This window comes from Heloderma suspectum, chromosome 3, assembly GCF_057233095.1.
Source record: "Heloderma suspectum isolate Gila_16-S chromosome 3, 16-S_ref, whole genome shotgun sequence".
In the NCBI taxonomy this organism is placed as follows: domain Eukaryota; kingdom Metazoa; phylum Chordata; class Lepidosauria; order Squamata; family Helodermatidae; genus Heloderma; species Heloderma suspectum.
In genome coordinates, this window is record NC_139460.1 from 219,036,832 (window position 1) to 219,057,521 (window position 20,690).

The 20,690-nt window shown below is 43.7% G+C and overlaps 1 protein-coding gene across 3 annotated transcripts in view; it reads left to right on the forward strand.

Annotated features, from left to right (window-relative positions):
- Window positions 1–804: 804 nt before the first annotated feature.
- The window catches only part of PCDH15 (protocadherin related 15), a 1,185,684-nt gene continuing 1,165,798 nt past the window's right edge, over window positions 805–20,690 (forward strand). For 2 of the 3 annotated variants that reach the window (XM_084845694.1, XM_084845693.1), the window contains exon 1: window positions 1,256–1,614. The gene's annotated coding sequence lies outside the window, so the exon portion shown is untranslated. Of the gene's footprint in view, window positions 1,615–20,690 lie in introns of all 3 variants that reach the window. The other variant, XM_084845696.1, reaches the window with a different exon arrangement.

Here is a 20,690-nt window from a genome sequence, read left to right on the forward strand (position 1 = left end):
TGCCCCCTATTGGACATTTTTGGTATTGTGAACGTTGACACACTCTTGGATAACCTGGCATTATTTCAGGTGCACCCTTCTTGGAGCACCTGCCAATCGGTTTCTTTCCCTGAGCAGCCATTCTTTGGAAACTCCTGACACCCCTTCCTATGGCCCAGGTGCATTGGGCAGATGCATGCTGGGGCTGAGAATATCAAGAGGGAGTGAACCAACGACACTTCTCCCTCCAAGCAATAATATAATGCTGGCCTTGGACTGCCGTTACCCGACGCTAAAGCCACATTTTGAATGCATAAACCAACCACCGCCAAGCAGTCACTCCTACAAATCTATACGTATTCCCGTGCCCTTGTGTCGGTGCCACAAACTGGTGTGTGTGTGTGTGTGTGCGCGCGCGCGTCTGAATATATTACGAGAGAATGGGCAAAGAACAAGTCCTGCCAGCAGTTGTAACACTCTCGGGTTTTTTAAAGGCTTCGGATATCGTTTTAAGAAAACGCCGGTGCCGTCCGCCTCACTTGGAAGAACGCGAAGCCGCCGAAGAGGACGGCGAGTCCAAAACCTCCTCGAAAGCGAGCCATGAATCTCCTGAGAGCCTCCGTGCCCGCATGATCTGAACCAGCCGGGCCGTCCCTCGCTTCCACGCACAGCCTGAGCAATGAGATGACATTCTTCCGCCGGGTTTCTCCGCCGACTGCGCCAGGGAGAGGAGAGGGAGAGAGGCGCGAGCTGGGAGCCCGCCGCTTCCTTGGCGGAAGTGCCGCAACCTGCTGCCTCCTCGCGCGCGCCCTCCCGCTCGCTATCTCCTCACGTTTGTATTCTCTGCTGCGGCAGGAGAACGAGACCGGCCGGCCGGCTTCTCCCCTATTTATGTAGCGACCCCCCCCTCCTCCGTCACTCTTTCTCTCTTCTCATCTCCCTCAAGATTTCCCAGTCGCCTCCGTCCGTCCGTCCTTGTGGTGGCGGCTCTTCACTCTCTCAACGAAGCCCCCTTTCTCTGTACGGTGGGAGTTGGTGGCTTTTCCCTGTCAGGCGACGACGAAGCGCCTCTGCTCGCGCCCAAACGCCCTGGAGGAGTCTTCCGGCGCTTCCTCGGGTGTGTGTGTGTGTGTGTGCGTGGCATGCACTCTGTCCCTAGCCTCGCCGCCTCAGCCTCCTCTTTCTGTCTCCCGAGGGGTTTTTTAGCCTCAAAGTTTTTTTCCCCATCCTCTCCTTCCTGCTGCTGCTGCTGCTGCTACTCTCCCCCTCCCACTTCCAGACCCATATTTCTGAGCAGCCACTACTGGGCCGACGGAGCAAGCAGCAGAAGAGCGCGGCGGCGGCGGCGGGCGAAGCAGCGCCGCCTTCTCTTCGTCGCCCCCTTCCTGTGGAGAGACCCCAGAGAAGCGAACGGGCGAGAAAACGCCGCTTCCCCTCAGCCCAGGTGGCGCCACATGGGGCGGGCTGGCGGCGAAGCGTGAGGACGGAGGGCGGCGCAGACGTCGTGTGGGCTCTCCTGGGGGTGCCTGGGAGCGCGAAGCCGCCTGTGGAGCGCGGTCGGTCGGCCACTTGGGCTTGGAGGGAATTACCAGCCGCTTTGGCGGCAGCTCCGCTGAGGCGGCTCCAGCTTGAGAGGTAAGGAAATCCCTCTTCTCCCCTTTCAGGCGGAGGCAGAAGGTGCCCCGCTTGCTCTGAGTGCTTTCTGACTGCTCGTCTGCTCCCCCCCCCCCACTTTCTTCATGCTCGACGCTGGGCTTGCTGCCGCCGCCTCAAAGTTGCCGTCGGTGGGCTTCGGAGGGGGGCTAAGTTGCGTGTCTCTCTCCCTTAGCTCGAGTCGGTGACAGTGCGGCTGTCAAAATGCCAGTCAAGGTCCTGTGCTTACAAGGCAGCTGTGGCACAGAGCTAAGAGAAGCCGAGTGAGGGATCTGAAGGTCATCTAATCCAGCCCCTCGGATAAACCAGTCTGAGCCCGTGCGGGCAGAAATGATCACCCGGGCATCCTCGGTCCGTGTTGGGAAAGAACACAGCCGTGTGATCATCGGGATTTGTGGGGTGCTGGAATGACCTAAGGTGCATGATGCCGGAGGTGCCCGTAGGAGAAAGGATAGGGTTAGCAACTGAAATCCCACCCACCCCCAGTCAGTTCTTCAAACGGCACCTCGTGTTAGGAAAAGTTTTTCCCCTTCCGTTATGCAGATAACACCGTGTAATTCGTTCTGTAATAAGGTGGCAGCTTTGCTTTGACTGCTCACAGCTTTGGCAGCGGCAAGAGGGATTTTCTTTCGCGTTTCTCTAGAAGAATACTCACTGGGCCCCTTTAAACATATAGTCCGGGTAGCAAAAAGCCTTGTGATGCGATAAAAGACTGGTCCCAATTTCTCACTTTACTCTGTGGTGGATTACCTGACTGTACGTTTTTAAACAACCTTAATGTTATTTAAAATGCTTCCTAGGAGTAAATGGTGTGTGTGTGTGTGTGTGGTGTGAGTGTGTATGTGTGTGTGTGAGTGTGTGTGTGAGAGAGAGAGAGAGAGAGAGAGAGAAATACTTAACAGGAAAGCAAAGAGCCACAAGGAAATCTAGGGAGGCATGGCTTGCTCTAACTAATTGAGGGTTTGATATGGTAAGATAGTCGATAACAAAAAAGGGGGGGATTGCATTGGTGTTACTGAACCCTGTTGCTAAAGCAAAAGTTGTGCTATATGCGAAGGACTGGTAGCAGGGAGAGCTGCTGTACTTGTGTTTTAATATCTGCATATGGTAATCAGTCAGATAAATGAACCAGTTAGTATTCTGTTCTTGTAACACTTGGCGCGGTAGAGGGGCTGCTGTTACATTTCATTTCCGATCTCATTTGTGGGAGTGGAATAATACTGGCTGTATTATCTGCTGCCTCACACGTGCCTTCTCCCTCAGATCTTTGGGCATCCTGTAGAGGCAGAGAGACAGGAGGGGAGCTCTCCCCCAGTTGTGTTGGCTCCATTCCGGTTTGACTATGGACTGGTAAGCAGTGAGTGGAAACCTTTCTGGGGGTTGGGAGGCAGCATGTATTCTTCTGGAACTTTAACACCATCAGCAGCCAGTTCATCCCTTCCCTGAAACCCTGGCAGATGACCTGAGACTCACTAGGATATTTGCACAGTTTCTGCTGTTTACTTTTTCCACTTGGATTGTGGGGTTTGGGCATAACAGATGATGTTGTTAACTGGCAAATTGATCATTAAGGCTCTTCTGTGAGGAGCAAAGCTTTTCCTAGCGGATGACTAAAAACAAACTGGTTGGAGAGAGCAAAGCCACAATACTATATGACGTACTGTGATCCAGAGTTCAGCACAATAATAATAAGGAATTTTGCTCTGAAATAGGAGATCCTCAAATGGGCCAGGGTTTAATGGAGCAGTCATGTTGGTGGAAGCAAAAGATTTCATACTCATGCAGCCCAATCCTGTGCATGCTTAATCAGAAGTAAGTAGCCAAGTAAGTGTGCATAGGTTTGTCATCTTATTCTCTTGCTAGTCATTCAACAGTGGATTTTATTTATTTATTTATTTTATAGCATATGTATCTCACTCCTCTACCAGGAAGCTCAGCGGGAATGTTGCTAACCAACTAGTTTATTTTTTTAAGTGCAAATGTCTGACCAGGAACTCAGAAGATTTAGATAAATTGTCATTAAAAATAAGAGGTATATGGAAAATTCTCTTATATGGATCACAATATGGTATGATTTTCTACTCCTATGGCTAAAGAAGAATAACAACAACAAAACCATAATCTGACAGATTTTCTCTGCATTTCAGTATTTCTATGGAAGACATATGGCATGTTGGATAAAAAGTTTGACAGAAACAGGGTGGGATGAATGTGTAGTGTATCTTTTAAGCCTAAATGCAAGTTTGTAGTAAAATTGTGAGTTGATAAAAAATGTAATAGCAGTATGTATTGGTTAATCAAGCAAGTCGAGTAGACATTAACAGCACAATCATACGCATGTCTGCTCAGAAGTAAGTCTCATTGAGTTCAATTGGACTTACTCCCAGGTAAGTGAGTATAGGATTGCAGCCTTAGTTAACTAATCCTGCCGTACAAACAAGTATAGTCAGAGAAGTGGCCCAGCATAATTCTACAATAATTGCATACTAGATAGCTCTACTAGCTGCAGATAGAGTTTGCAGTAACTTGGAGAGAGTGCTCATTTATAACAGCAGGGTAAAATATGAAAGAATGGCTTGTCTCCTTAAACAATAAGAGTACATGTTTGGTGCTTATGTTGATGGGGGTCTGTGCTCCGTGCATGTAATGCCGCATGTTCAATATAGTTTATAACTTTAAAAAAAAATGTTAGAGTAAATATATGTAATAGAAAAATGGAATAAATATACTCCACAATTTGAGATGTCCAGAATAGAAAGGACCAAAAAGCATATAAATGGGGGGAGAACATGGATTAAAAGATTTATTACATGTAATCCAAATATAGAAAAGTACTTTAGTTAGCAGATATGATCACTTGTATAACTTGTTTGTGTTGGAAGCCCCACTTATGCCACCATCTGGAAGGCATGGTGACTAACTCACAATTTATTTGAATAAAGTACATATCTTTGCAAGTACTTAAAATACTGAAATGGCATGACGTCTGAAGTTTTTCTTATAAGTGTGATTTTTGCACAGCATAAATTACATCTCTCTCTCTCGTGCTTTTTTCAGTACAGCGTTCCCTATCCATTTTAATCTACTTTCAAGTGGCACATTTTCTCTAGTAGCATTATTCAAGGGGGCTGGGGGGAAGTCTCTTAACCTTCTTTCTGTAGTGGCATTGTTGGAAGGGAACAGTACAAATGATTAATGTACAATGAGATTCAACAACATGTTTGTGGCTGTTCTCAGTATCTGAGTACTTGCATGCAGTTCATTTACTTTCTGTATTGGAAATGGCTCCTAAGAGAATTATGATTCTAGTAATCTCTCTTTCCCCATGTTAACAACTATTATAGGGGAAAAAATCACTAATAACAACAAGACCAACAATAAATAATTCTTTAAATATATCAGAAGCAGGAAACCAGCTAGGGAGGCAATTGTACTGTTGCCTGACAACGAAGTTAAAGGAGTATAGCATCACTGATGCAATGAATATGGACTTGAGCACGCTCCGGGAGAGAGCGCAGGACAGGAAGGCCTGGCATGCTATGATCCATGGGGTCATGAAGAGTCGGACACGACTGAACAACAACAACAATGGAGAGTAGAGACTGAAGAGAAGCTGAATGAATTCTTTTCATCTGCAGAAGATGTAAAATAGATACCTATACCTGAACTGATGTTTTCAAGAAGGGAATATGAGGAACTGAGCAAATAGTGTTGACAAAAGATGTTCTCAACCTGATTGATTGATTGAAAGCTAATAAATCACTGGACCTAGGTGGTATCCACCATAGAGTTCTTAAATAACTAAAATGTGAATTGCTGATCTTCTAACAAAAATATGTAATACGTCCCAAAGATCAGCCTCTACACTAGAGGACTGGAGAATGGCCAATGTAATGCCATTAAAAAAAAAAAAAAAGTCCGGGGGGATATGGGAAATTACAGGCCAGTTAGCTTAACAACTGTTCTGGGTAAATGGGTTGAAGCATTATTAAAGATAAAATTACTAAGCATATAGAAGGACAAACCCTGAAAAAGAATCAACATGGCTTCTGCAAAGGTAAATCTTGTCTCACTAACCTTTGAGAGTTCTTTAAGAGTGTCAATAAACATGTAGACAGGGGTGATCTTGTAGACATTGCTGACTTGGACTTCCAAAAAGCTTTTACCAAAGTTCTCACCAAAGAAGCTTGAGCAAACTTGGCAGTCATGGAATAAGAGGAGAGGTCCTTTTATGGATCAGTAAATGGTTAAAAACAGAAAGCAGAGAATAGGTAACTTCTCCCAATGGAGGGGTGTAAACAGTGGGATCCCACTGGGATCTGTATTTGAACCACTGCTTTTCAATTTGTTCATAAATGATCTGGAGTTAGGAAAGAGCGCTGAGGTGGCCAAGGTTGCTGATAACATCAGATTATAAAGGCATTGTGAAGAGCTCCAAAAGGATCTCTCCAAATGGGGAGACTGGACATCAAAATGGCAAATGCAGTTAATTGTAAACAAGTATAAAGTGATGCACACTGAGCCAAAAAAATCCCAACTTCACATATAAGCTGATAGGATCTGACCTAGCAGTGACTGACCAAGAAAGAAGTCTTGGGGTTTTGTTGGACAGCTTGATAAAAATGTTGACCCAGTATGTGGCTGCTGTAAAAAAAAGCAAATTCTATGTTAGGCATAATTAGAAAAGGAATCTGAAATAGAACTGCCAGTATCATGCTGCTATTATACAAATATATAGCGTGACCACACTTGGAATATTGTGTACAGTTCTGGTCACTACACCAAAAAAAGGATTTTGTAGACTTGGGAAAAGTGCAGAAAGGGTCAACTAAAATGATCAAGGGACTGGAGCAGCTCCCCTGTGAGGAAAGGTTACAACATCTGGGACTGTTTAGCTGAGAGAAAAGGCAAGTGAGGAGAGACATCATAGAGGTGTACAAAATTATGCATGGTCTGAAGAAAGTTGATAGGGAGACATTTTTCTTCCTCTCTCATAATGCTCAAACCTGGGGGTCATCCCATGAAGCTGATTGGTGGGAGATTCAGGACACATAAAAGGATGTACTTCTTCACACACAGTTCATAAACTCTGGAATTCACTTCCACAAGATGTAGTGATGGCCACCAATTTGGATGGCTTTAAAAGGGGGTTGGACAAATCCATGGCAGATGAGACCAGTGGGTCCTAGTCCTGATGGCTATATGCTACTTCCAGTATCCGAGGCAGTATGCCTATGTACCCCACTTGCTGGAGAACATGGGTGGGAGGGTGCTATTGCACTTGTGTCCTACTTGTGGGTTTCCACAGGTTTCTGGTTGGCCACTGTGTGAACAAAATGCTGGACTAGATGATCCTTTGGTCTGATCTAGCATGACTCTTCTTATGTTATTCAATGGAGTTGCATCTTTAGAGCATTATTGAATGTGACGAGCTGAGGGTACTTCATGGCAGCACCAGATAGGACTGTCTGGTGTTCCACTGGTCATATTTGCTGATAGTGCTGCTGTAGTCCTGCTTTGTTTGCTTCAAGTGTTAGTGCCTTGCTAATTTCTGTAAGTGTAGGATGGATGTCTGCTTCTAGAGAGAGAAGGGGAGCATGCTAGTAATGGTGCCAAGTGGTTCTCGTTGGGCATTCATGTGGGAGTCTATACCTTGTTTCTTCCCATTGCATAAGCCTACTGGAGTGCTTGCTTGCCGAACAGGGTTTCTAAGCTGTTTCATTTTCCAGATTCACTTGATGGGGAAGATAATGGTGTTAGAAAGACCATACTCTTCCAGTGGACCTTGTTACTTCCAAATTTGTCTTCAGTCCCTGTTTTATCATTTTCTTTGAAAATGTGTCCCTGCAAGGGAGAATAGACAGAGGAGTTCTAATGGGTGACCAGAGCTACAAATGCCTGTGCTTCTCATTCCTTACCCAGTGCTTAGTTGTGCATGCTTAGTATATACTTAACATGTGTGTCCTTGTGGAAGCCATTGTAATTCCCTACTGAGAGGGAGTTAGTTTAAAGTTGCCATCCGTGCTCCCTCATTCCCCTTCAGCTTTGTGAGTGGTATTTTGTGATCACTGATGTTTTCATGAGGGTCTTGGAAGTGTTTATTGGACAGAGAAGGAATGGATGGTCGTCTGGGCTTTCCCTTTTGTAGTTCTTCACTGAGAATCTGTTGTGCTGGAACAGTGGGTATACCCTCTCGCTGTACAGGCCCATAGGGGTGACAAGGTAATTGATCTGAACTGTCTACTTAGCAGCTCTTTGACCAGATCTATCATGATCTATTTGTCGCCTTGATTGAGGTTTATTTAAGTTGTGAGACATATTCCAGTTTTATTTTTTTGCTGATTTGTTGGCTGTTATTCCGCAATTAGGCCATACAGCTAAATATGCTTGCCAGGGGTAAGTGCTCTTGGCCCTCCGTTGAGCATGATGTTTGGCTATATACTTAGGATGACCAGAGCATAGGATCAGGGTCTATTTAGGCTGTGAACCCCCCCCCCTCTTTTTTTTGCTGATTTGTTGAATATTACTCCATAATTAGTCAGTACAGCTAAATCTGCTTGCCAGGGATATGTACTCATAGTCATCCCGCTGGTGAGCAGGATGCATGGCCATATACAAATCCCTTTTTTCAAGTTCTTCTTTGCACTGAGATATAGAAAAAGTTATTGCATGTCTCTCAATCCAAGTAACACTTGTCTATTTTATTGTGTAGTAAACATATTATAAGCTTCCTCAAGAACTTTAGTTAATAGGCAGGATGTAAATACGTCATATCAATAAATACTTGTTGATCCCTGAATTCATATATCTTGTTTGGGAAAACTGGTAAGCTTGCTTACTCTTTAAATCCTTATTATTCAAAGGCTTGTAATCAAAAATTCTTGTTTAACTAATGAGCTGCTTGAAAGCCAATTAAAAAGATTCCTCAGAGGTGTAATAACTTGCTGGCATTGCAGTTTTATATATTATATACTTATTAACATAAATCTGTCAGGGAAAGAAACCCTGAATCGTTAAAAGCTGCTAAGATTACAACATAATGGAGTTTAGAGAAAATTATTTCCCTTATTCCAGATATGGCTAATTGAGGAATACTCTAATTATAAATATGTGTAGTATAATTTTCCTTGTAGTGCTGTGGTCTTTGGTGCTATATTGGTGTAGGGGCTGGTGCATGCATGCTATCTGAAGCACATGCTTGCTGGCACAGCAGCTCTTAGAATTGTGCTGAAAGGCTGCAGTTTGTCCATCACATTCCCAAATAGCCCTGCTGAAGTTAATATGCCTTTATGAATTCTTCACTACAGGAGCAATCAGTCTGTGATAGAATTAAAAGTTTCAGTTAAGTTACATTTCAGCTAACAGGTGATTTGCACATTTATCTGAAGCTGTTCATCACAGATTTGTCATTCGTATAACTTTAAAATGTTCTAAAATTCTTCTCCTTACTGTGTGATGAGCTGCTGTGATAGACAAATCTATGATGCACCTGGCCAATTGCATGATTACTAGTCTTGGAAATCTGTAAGACCCAGCACATAAAATTATTATGTGAATAAGCCCTAAGTGGTGAGAGGATTGCATCCTAGGGAAGCATACACAATGCTGTCTTAGTGGTGACTAACTTTGATTTCTACTGATTAATGTACTGGTCATGTTGATGTTTCAAAAAATACATTACATAATTCAACAGATTCTTATTTGTGAGAAAGTATGCTTGTCTATCTTTAACAATTTACAATGCAATCCTGTGTATGTCTACTCAGAAATAAGTCCCAATTGCGTTCAATGGCACTTACTCCCAGGTAAGTGTGTATAGGATTTCAGTCTTGGGCTGCAATCCTGTACACACTTACATGGGAGAAAGTGCCATTAAACCCAATAGGGCTTGCCTATGCCTAGACATATGGGATTTCACTGTTTGATGTAGAAATTCTTGGACTGCTTTAAGAAAATATGTATGCCAAAGGGAAGGCAGGAGAAATTTTGGTTCACAGTGAAATGATATAACTGAAGGAAGGTAGGGTTCAAGATTGGAACGTATTACATAACAAAGGTGCTTTTGAACTTTCCTTCACTACCAGTGTGCCCATTTCTGGGATTCAGAGGCAGGCCTTCCTGTTGAGGGAGTGTAGTGTGAAGATATGACCTTAATTTGGTCAGAGCCAGGCTATATGTTACACCAACCTTGTATTTAATAATTTGCCTAGCAGTCATAGGTGATATGGAATTATTTTCAGGCAGGCTGGCAAAAAAGGGGTGGTTCTATCCAATAGAAAGATCTTTTTTAACCAGTCTGCTAAGAGGTTAGTACACTGTATTTTTTGCTGGCTAGTCACTCCTCTTCTCTGTGGACAGCAAGGAAATGCAGGCTACTAAAAACAATTGCAGGCTACTAACTTCTATAGGCTTATTTACTAGGCTGTATTTCACTGGCCATGAGAAAGTTCTGGCTTTGCCTGTTGAGCACTCTGATGGCTCCTCTGCCTATAGTATGGACAGAGAATGCTGGAGGTATTACAGTCATACCTGCTCCTCCCATTCCAAATGCATAGGGAAAATTAACTGCTAAAATAAGTGAAGATGAAAAACAGATGTAGACAGTCAGCCTTTGTGTGCAATTGTGATCCTCTCCATGAGATGAAACCAGCCATGATGTTTATTACCTTGGTGAGCTGTTGCCAGTCAGTGTTGGGCTAGGTCGACCAATGATCTGACTCAGTATAAGGCAGCTTCATATGTTCCTAATGTGGCTTGATCAGTTCTTGAATACAGGTGCTGATTGTTAATCCTTGTTCTCCCTATTGAGGCTTGGCCTGTTCCTAATTGGTTCTGGCTTTGTTTATAAGTGGTATTCTATCATCATCTGACTTCTGACAGACGGGCATTTGGTGGTGGGTCAGGAGCATTGGAAAAAATAGGAAATCTTTGCCTAAGTTAGTTGAAGATACATTTTTAATGATTTTATAATTGGCTATTCCTCAGCCAAGACAGATGTAGCAAGTGTTTGGTAAAGTAAGTAAACATTTCAGAGCCCAGTGACTCAAGAAGGAAGTAAGGGGCCTTTCCAACATCAGTTCATTCTTAACATATCTTCAGGTATCCAGGAAAAAGGCCATCAAAGTTCACAAATAAAACATTAAGAAAAAAGGATTTTATGCATGAATCATATCTTCCTCTCTTTAGTTGCTGGTACAGGTGTGTGTGTGTGTGTGTGTGTGTGCCTGAGAAGAGAGAGGTGTTTTACTAATGAAAATATAGTGTTGGAGACATTAAAATTCTTTTATGGAAGCCCTGAACTCATCTGATGATTCATTACTGAGTCATGGTGTGCAAAAAAAAATATGACATTTTTCTGTCTTTGCACTGAGACCCTCAGAAATAAGTCAACAAAGCTTCAAGCTTTAAACAGCTTCAAACCACAAGGCCATTTTTTTTGCAAGTGATGCTCAAATAGCATTTGAATTTCCAACATCTGTAATTTAGGCTTCTGTTGTCTAGAATACACATCTGATTTGAGAATGGCAGTCTTCCTTTTTCTATTCTGTGTTGGCATCCACATATGACAGGTGACGGATCCCAGACTAGGGAATCCAGAAAAATGGATTCTTAATTGTGCTGTGCCATATCCTGCCTCCTATTTGGGGGAACTGTTTCTCACCCTGCAAAAGAAGTTTTCTTTCTTCCTCTTTTGCAGGGGGGGGGGAGAATTTTGGAGAATTTTCTCCTTGGAGAGGGGGACAGGGTTTCCACATACCTTTTAAAGTGTAGGTGATTCTTGAGGGGTCTTCCTTCTATTTTTCAGTTTTTTGGGAAAAAAAAAAACCCCTGCATTTGTAGGAGCCTCGAACTCTTCTCCAGGCTGCAGTTCTTTCTGAACAATCAGGAGATCATGTGACCTGTCCCTCTCCCATAGGCATCCAGAAAGAACTCCTGGCTGGAAAAGAGTCCTGGGCTCCTGCAAGTGCAGGGGGGTATTTTGTAAAAAAAGCAAAGAAAAAAGAAAGAAAGAAATAGAAAGAAGACCCATCAACAGATGCCTACACTTAAAAAGGTATGTGGAAACCCTGTCCCCCTCCCCAAGGAGAAAATTCACTAAAATTCACTGAAATTCTCACCCCCTCCCAGTCTCTTTAGCCAGAGTTCTCGCTTCCCACCCCCCGCTGAAAACAGAAGAAGTGAAATTTTTGGCACATCACTAATTCTTAATGTCATCTGAAAATTACCTAAGTCTTGTGCATGAATGCTTTTTGGAATGCACATGCACAATCAGTCAGATCAGCTCAATACCAATGTTTGCTCTATCTGTCTGATATAGATAACAGTTCAGTGTCTCTTGCTGCCAGCCCAGAAAATGTTTTCACGTTCACATGTTTTGGGGGTGATGGAAGATCTGTTCTACTACTATAGTTTGGACTGCAATGGCACATGATCGAATGGAATGAATGGGAAGTATGCCTAAGGGGTTCTTTGAGGATGTCATCCATGTGCTGTTGATTCCCTATGTTATTCTACTCCGATGAATTCATTTAGTGAATGTTTTCTGAGAACCTCCCTAGGAGGCACCTGGGAGCCACTATGCAAGTTGATCAGTTTTGAACATTGATTTAATAATCCCTTAAATGATGTGCAACCCCCCCCCCATATTTTACATTTGAATACTCATTGTATTCACATATTTTGAGTCCAACTGTATTTCCCTGTTGTTGGAAAGCATGTTGTAACTGAAAATATATACTAAGAAAAGAAACATCTAATACGTCCATTATATAAATATATTTGAACATGTTTGACTCAGTTTATTTACTGACATGTCTAAAAATGTGCATAAACATACTATACCAGACATCAATCCTAAGTACAGGGAAATTATATTATGACAGTATCTGCATGCCAAGGAAAAGTGAAATGCTTTACTTCACTAGGGAAAGAAAGTTATAAACTAAAAATTTGAAAGCTAAAATAAAATATTTTTTGTAGAAGAGAGGTGTGTTTTGGAGCCAAAAATAAAAGTAATACAGCATGTGTTCATAACTGTAAGTCTCTTCCCTCCCTCTCTCTGTCCCCTCCCCAAATCAATCTCTCTCTCTCTCTCTCACGCACACCCTGGGCACATTAAACACATAGTAGTGACCACACCCAGCCGTTCCTCTACAGATTCACCATGATATACATCCATTTATGTGGATGTAACTTTATCCCTCAAGATTAGATGATAAGGAGTACATGTAGTTGGCATGTTCACACTTCTATAATGTGTAGGGTGAATCATCCTTAATTTTAGATGGTTTACAGCAGGCGTAGGGAACCTATTTCAGCTCAAGAGCTTAATTGGTTCCAGAGAAATGCATAAAGGGCCACATGCCAGCAGTGGGCGGGATCACCCCAGTGCTAGCATGTGCCTCTGACACACTTTCCCCCTTCACAGAGACACATGTGTGTGCATGCACAGGACTCAGTCACTGCCTCAAGGAAATGACCTCATGCTCCTCTTCCCCTTCTGTGATCAAGGAAGTGACCTTGTGCATCTCTGAGGAGATGGGTCTTTGGTGAGGGGCTTTAAGGAAGGAGAGGGCCTCGTCTCAAACCTCTTCAAGCCAAACGGGGCAGCCTGGTGGGCCAAATTTGGTCCATGGGCCAGAAGTTCCCCAATCATCGTTTACAGGATTACATTTATATGACTACTTAATCATTGGCTTCCTTTGAATACATGACCATAGCAAAGTGCTGTATCATTTTAAATATAGGGTTTGTGGTAGTACAAAGTAGAACAGGAATTCATGGAAATAATACAAAGATATCAGTTGTATTTTTGTTCTCCACATTTCAGGTAACTTTAAGTACAATCCTATACATGCCTATTGGGGCCACAGTGGCTTAGTGGTTAAGACGCTGAACTGCAGACTGGAAGGTCGGCAGGACAGCAGTTCGAGACCCGAGTGCTGCGTGACGGAGTGAGCTCCCGTCTTCAGTCCCAGCTTCTGCCAACCTAGCAGTTTGAAAGCAAGAAATTGCAAGTAGATAAATAGGTACCGCCTCGGCGGGAAAGGTAACAGCGTTCCATGCACCTCGGTGTTCAGTCATGCCGGCCACATGACCACGGAAGCGTCTTCGGACAGCGCTGGCTCTTCGGCTTAGAAACGGGGATGAGCACCGCACCCTAGAGTCGGACACGACTGGTTGGGGACACCTTTACCTTTTTATACATACCTATTACAAAGTAAGTCATTGGAGCGTACATCTGTGTAGACAGGTATGCATTGTGCTGTTCATGGAAACTCCTGAAGATGACAAGATGACACACATACCTAATTTTTGTTTTGTTCTGTCTGTGATACCACAACGAGCAGTGGTGACATCACTTTTGCACCAAAAGGTTTGTGGATAACCCAAGCTGCATAAATTAGCAAAGGTTCATTTAAATTAATTCACTTGTAAAACAAAAAACAAAAAACCTATACTAGTTTGTAACTTACTTGGCATGGCTGTTTTACACATTATGTTTAGGTAAATGTACACTCAATAGGAACGAAGGCTAATAATGGCTTTCTGATGTGATGTTTCCTCATATCACTTTGCAGATCCAGATTCCTTTCACCCCAAAAATGGATGGTATGTTTTTGCAAATAGCTGGGGTGTGGGGAGGAACTTGGAAGCTACCTTTAAACATTATTCTATTGATCAAAAATATTTTAAACCACCCTTCATCCTCAAAGATACCAGGACAGCGTACAATGAGTATGAGCAAAACAAGTCATACAAAAGTAAAATACACCACTAAAGAACAGTCAAACATAGTCTTCATAATAAAATAGTTAAGAGGTAGCTAAAACAACACAACAGATGTACCAGCATAGCCCCACTTAAAATGCCTGGGCAAAGAAAGACGTTTTCACTTGGGCGCCCAAAATATTGCAAAGTCTGCACCAATCAAGTCTCTGTGGGACAGTATTCCACAATTGGTTTGCCAACATGGAGAAGACTCTCTCCCTAATTATCACATAATGTACTTTCCCCAGCAAAGGAGAAAAGCCTGACCTGAAGAGCTCAAGGCACGGGTAGACTGATATAGGGAGAGGTGTTCTTTCAAGTATTTCTAAAAAGAAGAGATTTGATCATGATGAAGGACCATTGGTCAGTTGTAGAGTATATAGTTTGAATGCAGAAGAAATCAGTTTTAATCCCTAGCATTTCCAGTTTAAAGGTGGAACGTGGAACATCTCTGCCTGAGAACAAAGAAAGACACTGCCAGTCAGGGTAGAAAACAGTGGGTTTTCTCTGGTGCTCCAGATGTTGGACTACAACTCATCATGCTTGACCTTTGGCCATGCTGGCTGGGTCTGATGGGATTTGGAGACTAGCCTGGAAAAGACCCTGATGCTGGGAAAGACTGAAGGCAAAAGGAGAAGGGGACGGCAGAGGATGAGATGGCTAGATAGCATCACGGATGCAATGAATATGAACTTGAGCACGCTCCGGGAGAGAGCGCAGGACAGGAGGGCCTGGCGTGCTGTGGTCCATGGGGTCACGAAGAGTCGGACACGACTGAACGACTGAACAACAACATCTGGAGGATCACTGGTTGCCAACCTCTGTGGCAGTTAGATGGACAAATAATACAACCTTGTATACGACAGCTTCCTATGTTCCTATTCCTGACCGGCTTGCCTAGTTTGATCTTACTTGCCATGGCATGTTCTTCCACAGACCCCTATACTCGAGGCTTTCTTGAACCTGGTTCTCTAGACTTGGAGACTTCCCAGCATCCTCAGTCTAGTTCAGGGGTGCGTGTCCCATGGTCTGGGGTTCACATGTGGACCCAAGGTCTTAACTACAGCCCTCCATGAGGCTAGCCTTTTCTCCACATGCTCCCCCAGCTACTAGCAAGGAAAGAGTGATCTGTATCATGATTGCTTGGGGAGTAGAGAGAAGGCTAGCCCCATGGAGGGCTGCAGTTAAGGCCTGGGGGCCACGGGTTATGCACCCCACCAATTCTCATATGCCCTTTCTCTGCTGCCGCTAACAGCAAGAAAAGAGCAATTTGTATCAGGATCACTGGGATATGTGTGTGCGCATATATGTGTGTATTATATGTGTACATGTATAGATGTGTGCACACACACACTTGTGGCCCCAATCTTTGAGCCAGGATCATGTGCGGCCCTTGGGGCCAAAAAACATGTGCATCCCTGCTGTTGGCTGAGAAACAGAAAAGATAATATCTCATTTTCCCTTTTGGGGGATTAAACTATTTTGTACTACTGCAGGTAAACTTGCTCTAGCCATTAACTGTGTAGCATTTAAAACCAGTGTAAAGGCTTGTGCACTAGTTTAAGCATTTCCAGGAAAGTGATTTACTATGGGATGTCTGCAAACAAACATGAGGTGGGGCCCCACCAAATAGTGAGTAATGCAGTTAACTACAGCAATTATTGCCTGTGCAAATTCATCCTGACTTTTGAACAGACAGGATCTAGCAAATCAATCTCTAAAGCATACTTTTTGTGTAGCAATAGACTAGAATTAGTTTTCATGCCGCTGTTATATTATGTTCAACACCATGGCACTTATTTTTTCTATTCAGGTTATAGGGGGAGTAAGTGTAAGCTTGTCATAACATTTAACTTTTTACTTTAGCTTCTGCATCAAGATGAAGTGTTTGTAAAGCAGCTGAAATATATTTGGTTTCATGTTTTAATGTCTAGGTTTTCACCCATGTTTTATATGAATAAGCAGTATACATTTTCCCATCCATTTTTCCTTTGCTTGGAGTAAAAAAAAATCCTCTAGAGTTCACTGAAATCAGAAGTATGGGTTCAGCATACATTGTTTTTAAACTTCAGCCTATGTTAAGAAAAGGCCATTACCTATTTCTTATTTGAACATATTTGTTTTAACTTAGGTTGAAAATCTATGTGATGTTGCTGAATAAAAGATAATTTAAAACATGGGTCTCCAAAGCTGTGACCACAGGAAATTCCAACAGCACCCACAAAGCTCTCCATTCCCTACCCCCTTTCAAAACTTATTTTTAATGAAAACCTTGAAAAAGTTAGTGTGCCAGGTTCTCCTTCCTGTTCCTAAACCTGCCACATATCAGGTGTTCTTTGGGCAGGAACAGTTGCTTCCTGGCCCTGCCCAGTCTTCCTCCCACACAGACCTTTCCCCTTTGATCTCTCTCTCCACTCTCAGCCTCTAGCCTCACTATTTCTCACCCTTACTCATCCCTAGCCGCCACCTTTTGCTCCCTTCCTAGTCTCTAGACTTGCTCCCTCTCCCAGTCACCTCTTTATCTCACTGTTTCTCTCCACTCCCAGCCTCTAGTCTCTCTACTTCTCCCTTCCTACCTCCTTGCCTCAGTGTTTCTCCCCCTCCTAGCCTCCAGCCTTGTGCTTTCTCTCCCCTCTACCTTTTTTACTTGCCATTTCACCTTCCCTCTCATCCTCTAGTCTTGCTATTTCTGTCCTTGTACATCTTTTCTTTGTTGTTTCTTCCCCCAGCCTCTAGCCTTGAGCTTTCTCACACTACTTCCCCCTCCCCCCCAGTCCCTAGCCTTGCTCTTTCTCTCCCTCTCACCTCTCTCACTCACTATTTCTTCCTCCTACCAGCCCCCAGGATTGCTCTTTTCCTCTCCCTTTTCAGCCCTTCTCTCATACTTCACACATGCATACACAGAAAGCACCTTCTCAGGTGGTAGCTCTGATGGCAGAGAAGGTGGTAGGAGTGGCAGGTGGGGAATGGAGTGGCAGAGCTTGGGGTTGAGATACAGAAAACGTTTCCTTTCCTTTGGAAGCTGGGTGCATTTTCTTTGTGTGTGTGTGTGTGTGTGTAGGTTGAGCAGAGCAATCCTATATTGGCCTACTCAGAAGCAATTCCCACTGAGTTCCGTGTAAATATGCATAGGATTGCAACCTTAAACAGGTATTTTGTTGTGTTTCTGGCAGTCAAATATGTGGATTGGCTTTGGAGTTCAGACCCTTCCTCTGTTTGCACTCAGTTTCTTGAGTGAACTATTTGTCTTTTGATTGGCCAGGCCCCGATGGCCACCATTATGAGATTAGCCATATCTTCCATGGGAGCCATTTTGTGGCGGGTCCCACAGCAGTTTCTCAAATTCCAAAATGTACCCACAGGTCCAAAAAGGTTGGGAATCCCTGATGTAAAATATCCTGCATGGTGAGGAACACAATTTCACATTTCTTTAATAATTCTATAATTGTCAGTTTCCCAGTGAGAAAATTAGAGGCAGAACAAACTAGCCTGTTAGCCTGTTTCTTTATTTTCTACCACCATTGCAGTGAACAGATCCAGCAGAATCGTTCCAAGTGTTCAAAGGATTGTAACGTTTTCTCCCACAAAGTGGGGATGAGGGCAATTTGGTGGTCTGGTGAGGCCAATTTGTAAGACACTTTGGCTAGAATCTTATACACGCTTACCTGGGCCTATGTCCCATTGAACTCCATGGGATTTACTTCCTAGTAGACAGGAACTGTGGATAGAGTTGCTGTATTCATTCTAATGTAGATGCTATAGCTGTTGCAGAGTCAGTAGATTAGGCTTAACATTGGTGACTCTTTATGATCTTGTTACGGATACTTTTCCATTTGTGCAGCCTTGGAATGTGGATAGGATTTTTGGAAGGATGGGGCCAACAATTTGGGTACTCAACCCTTAATCTTCCTAGCTGATAAAGGCAGGAAAGTTGAACTTACTGAGTGGGTAAGCAGAGTGGTGAATGAGTCCTCTAGGGAGGGCATTGTTCCATAAAGCCTAAAGGAGGAAGTAATAAAACCTTTGTTAAAGAAGCTCTCTCTGAATTCCACTATATTGGATAATTTTTGGCCAGTTTGTAATATCCCGTTTTTGATCAAGGAGTTCAAAGGTGTGAAAGGAAGGCATCTCAGCTCCAGGTTTTTCTGGATGATGCAGGTTATCTAGATCCATTTCAATCTGGCTTCAAGCCTTGTTGTGGGACAGGCACAGATTTGGTTAGGGATGGCACAGGCACCAGATTCAGTCTGGGAATTCGGCGGAACTGTGCCCACCCACACCCCAAAGCCCCGCTCACCGAGCCCCTTCCCCTGCTTGCCCCCTTCCCATACTTGGTGAATGCCCTGCACTCACCCCGGCAGCCTCGTCGAGCTTTGCGGTCGCCATTTTTTTTAGAAATAAAATGGTGATTGCAAAAATGCACGTATTTGCGCACACATGAAAATGTGGATTTTGCGAAGGAGTATATTTGCACAGATGTGAGTCTTTGCAAAAATGTGCATTTTGCACATGAGAATATGCACATTTGCAGAAATGCACATTTTCACGCATAGAAAAACATGCGAATTTTTGCAATCGCCATTTTATTTTTTCAAAAAAATGGCAACTGCAGAGCTTGACGAGGCTGCTGGGGTGAGTGCAGGCTGCTTGCTGAGTGTGGCAGGGGCTCGAGCATGGTCTGGGGACTGGCGAGTGGGGGCAGGGGCTGGGCAGGCATACAGAGAACCCGGACGGGGTGAGTTTGCACATCCCTAGATTTGGTGGCCCTGGTTGAAGATCTTTGCCAGGAACTGGGCAGGGAGAGTGTGTCCCTTTTGATTCTGTTAGACCTCCTGATGGCTTTAGATACGATTACTCCTTGTATCATTCTAGACCACCAGTATGGGATGAGACATGGGGGCAGTGTTTTGTGCTGGTTCAGGCCTTTCCTGAATGGCTGTTCCAGGAGGTGCTGCTGAGAGATTCTTGTTCAACACTTTCACCATTGGCCTATGGTGTTCCAAAGGGTATTATTGTGTCCCCCATTCTGTTTTAACAGCTACATTAAACTACTGGGAGAGTTTGTTTGGGGATTTAGAGTACAGTTGTTGTTTATTCAGTCAGTCACTTCCGACTCTTTGTGACTTCATGGACCAGCCCACGCCAGAGCTTCCTGTCAGCCATCGCCACCCCCAGCTCCCCCAAGGTCGAGTTCGTCACCTCCAGAATATCATCCATCCATCTTGCCTTTGGTCGGCCCCTCTTCCTTTTGCCTTCTACTTTCCCTAGCATCAGCATCTTCTCCAGGGTATCCTGTCTTCTCATGATGTGGCCAAAGTACTTCAGTTTTGCCTTTAAGATCATTCCCTCAAGTGAGCAGTCTGGCTTTATTTCCTGGAGTATGGACTGGTTTGATCTTCTTGCAGTCCAAGGCACTGGCCCTCCAGATGTTGTTGGACTGCAGCTCCCATCATCCCTCAACAATGTTTGTGCTGGCTAGAGCTGATGGGAGTTGCAATCCAACAACATCTGGAGGGCCACCTGTTCCCTATCCCTAGAATACAGTTACAACAATATGCAGATGACACCCAGCTCTATCTTTCCTTTCTCTCATGTTCCAGAGAAGCTGTTGACCAGCAGAACTCATGCTTGAGGTCAGTAATGAACTGAACTGAAGCTCAATCCAGACAACACAGGAGTTCAGCTTATCTTGGATAAAATACCACTCCCCTCGGAAACTTGGTTTACATCCTTCCAACATCTGAGCTGCATTTGGTTGTGAGAGGGCCTTCACTGTGGCTGTGCCTAGGCTTTGGAATTCCCTTTCTAGGGAGGTCTGTCTTTGGCTTTCTGCCATGGCATGAAGAATTTCCCTTTTTGACCTCCTAACCGTGAATTATTCTGAACTGTGTTTATCTGCCATGCCGTGCAGTATCCAATACTGCCCGTGCACTAGTGGGACCTACCACTAGCGCAGTGGGAACCTAGTGGTTTCCAAAGCAATTGGAAATGAGCAGAAAGGAGCTGAATCTGTCCAGTTCCATAAATGAGCATTTCTGCTCATTTTTGGGATTCCTGTTGAAAGCAGTAGTTCCTGTTGCACAAGCAGCAGGTCCTGCAAGTGCAATAGAACATGCGGAGGTGGGGTGGCAGTACTGGATACTGTCCTTTGTATTTGTTAATATTTCTGTATTGTATTTGTAATCTTATTTTTATGTTTTAAGATATCTTGAACATTTCTAATAGAAAGGCATGATAAAATATTATAGGCAAGAAAGTGATTTCTCTTGCTGTCCATTTGTTACTAC